The sequence below is a fragment of the Saimiri boliviensis genome, chromosome 11 (assembly GCF_048565385.1).
Source record: "Saimiri boliviensis isolate mSaiBol1 chromosome 11, mSaiBol1.pri, whole genome shotgun sequence".
Lineage (NCBI taxonomy): Eukaryota > Metazoa > Chordata > Mammalia > Primates > Cebidae > Saimiri > Saimiri boliviensis.
The window spans coordinates 92288481-92291391 of record NC_133459.1 but is presented as its reverse complement, the minus strand read 5'-3'; the positions used below and the strand labels follow the sequence as shown (position 1 = coordinate 92291391).

Genomic DNA, 2911 nt, shown 5'->3' with positions numbered 1-2911 from the left:
TCTTGACCTCGTGATCCACCCGCCTCGGCCTCCCAAAGTGCTGGGATTACAGGCGTGAGCCACCGCGCCCGGCCCTGATTCTCTTCTTATAATGAATCTGTATTCAGTAGGTTCCTCAGTACCACATGCAAACATATGCCAGGCCTAAATGTTTAAAGACTTGCATGAACACAGTTTGAGGTGTCTGGGCATCCTAATACAATAGCATAGATAGAATTCTGGGTTTTGCTTTTTTCATTTCACATTGTGAGTGTGTTTGCAGGTTAGTGAGTTCTAATAATTATTATGTAAGTGGTTATATAAATATTATATAGCATGGACACGCCATCATTTACCTAATTGTTCTCTTAATTTGGACATTTATGTTATCGCTGATTTTTCTCTAGTTAAAAAATGTGAGTTGAGCAAGGACAAAGTAGGTGGTGTTGACTGTGTGCTTTACTTTGGAGACATATGTATTAGTTAAGGAAATCATTGCTTCTGTAACCCCTGAAATTTCAGGAGCACAAAACTCTAACCATTTATTTCTCAGCAATATGCCAATCCAGTGAGGGGTTCCTTTGTCAGCAATGTTGGGGAGAGTCTGCCCCCCACAATCATTAAGAGACCCAGGGAGTAGGGGCACCACCATCATTAGCACAGGATTTTCACGGTCTCTCTGGGCACCAAAATCAGCCAGCAGATGAGTAGGAGGGACAGCTTTGTGTGAGGGTTTTTTTAAATTAAATTCAACCATTTTAATGGTACAGTTTGATGAACTTTTGCTAATTGTGTATAGTTGTAGAAACGCCATGAAAATAAAAATATGACTTTCTAACATCCTAAAAATTTCCTGTTGCCCTTTTATATCTGATCCCCTCTTACAAACCCCTAACCCCAGGCAACTTTCTGTCAGTGCAAATGAACTTTGCCTGTTCTCTAATCTCATGTGATTGGAACACAAGATGTATTATATTGTGTTATGCTGTCTTTGTTCAGCGTAATCCATGTTGATTACTATATTCGTTCTTCATTGATTTTTATTGCTGTGTAGTATTTCATCGTATGGACACACAATCATTTATTTATTTGTTTTTGAAATTTTATAAGTTTATTTGATGTATTTGATGATCAGCCGTTAGTTCTCATCCACATTGGCTGTCTGTAGATTTTTGAAAGTGGTAACAGATACGTAGGTAAGCAAAGTATAGAGCTATTTAGTGAATCTTCATCCTCATTACATTTTCTGGACAACTGTACACAGATTCCATATGGGACATTCCTTACTCCTTTGGCCCAGACAGCTTTGTTGAGCGTGGTATCAATGTGCACATCTGGAGTTCCCATCTCCTTCAGAGCAAATTTCTGAACCTCTTTGAGTGCCCGTGGGGCACGCTTCTTAAAGTCCACTCCATGGATGCGCTTGTGAATGTGGATGGTGTCTTCTCGGGTCACCACCTCGTTGATGGCAGAACTGCCCTTTTTCTTCTCACCACCCTTTCTAGCAGGAGCCATTCTGTCGGGTCCGAGTTGGAAAGGAGCACAATCATTTATCAGTGGGTTTTGATGTTTGGATAAGCCCCAGTTATTGGCTATTATGAATAATGGTGCTATTATTTGTATATATGCCCTTTTATATACATGTATTTTAACATGCCCCGTGAGATTACCAGGTCATATTGCAAGTGTATGTTTAACTTCTAAGATGCCGCCCTACTGTGTACCAAAACTGCGGCACCATCTTGCCCTGTCACCAGCAATTACTGGGAGTTCTAGTTGTTCCAAATGTTGTCAATGCTTGAAATCGTCAGTGTTGTTAATTTTAGCCATTTCAGTGGATGTGTAGTAGAATCTTATTCATGATCCTAACTGGTGAGGTGAGCATCTTTTCACAGGTTTATTGGCTATTCGTATATTTTCTTCTGTGACATGCCTATTCAAAGATTTTGCCCATTTGAAAAATAGGGTTGTTTGTCTCACTATTCAGTTGTAAGAGTTCTTTAAATATTCTGGTACAAGCAAAGAGTGTATTCTTCTCTATTTTTTTAAAAAGCAAAATAAAGTTTTGTTCACTTTTAAGGAATATTTACTTAGAGAAATTTACATGAAATTAAAGAAACACCAAGCCCAGAGGCCTACTGGGGCTGGAATCCATGCACTATTTCTTTTGTAATTTTTAGAGCTGTTTTAGGAAATTGTTCTTGAGTCGGCTGGAGGCAAAGTGAAGAGTTATTGCTTTTTGTCTTATGTCCAGATTTGATAGGTGTTCTATATGAAACAGTTGGCCTTGCAGAATCTTACTGTATCATTACAGGAAATGTAAACTATGTTAGAGGTTTTAAGAGCCAGGACTAGAACTGGCTCTCATCAGTTCTGCTTACATCCTGTTGGCTAGAATTTAGTCACGTGACAACACCTAACTCCAAGGAAGGCTGGAAAATGTAATCTATCTGTGCCCACAGGGTCGTGTGCCCTGCAGAAGAACAGGGTTGGTGATCAGCCAGCACTGTCTGTTAGAAGGAACCTAGCTGGGTCTGGGAGGGCATAGAAAGAATATGGAGTGGCAGAAGTTTCGGCCCAGGGACATTGTAACTATTTCTAGATCCCTTTCATGATAAACAGTCATGGTATACCGATCACATTCTAGGTATTGAGCTATGATATCTGAGGCTATCATTTATTGAGCACTTACTATGTGTCAAACATAGGTAGACTCTGTAAATGTTTACTGACTGTTGAATGGACCTGATTTCTCGGAGTGGCCTGGGGAAGACTGCAGGCTATCTGATGGTGTGTTTGATGATGACTTCCCATGTTGCCAGCCCAGCAGAAGCAGGGTTGTCAGGAATGAGGCTGCTTGCAAAGCACTGCCAGGTCCCCTGAGGGAAGGGATCACCGGAGAAACAGAGCATAATTGGTGAACTCCAAACTT

At 40.5% G+C, this 2911-nt stretch overlaps 1 pseudogene; it reads right to left on the bottom strand.

The window, feature by feature from the left end:
* Window positions 1–1117: 1117 nt before the first annotated feature.
* On the bottom strand, window positions 1118–1512 carry LOC101041425 (large ribosomal subunit protein eL31-like; annotated as a pseudogene).
* Between the last annotated feature and the right edge of the window lie 1399 nt (window positions 1513–2911).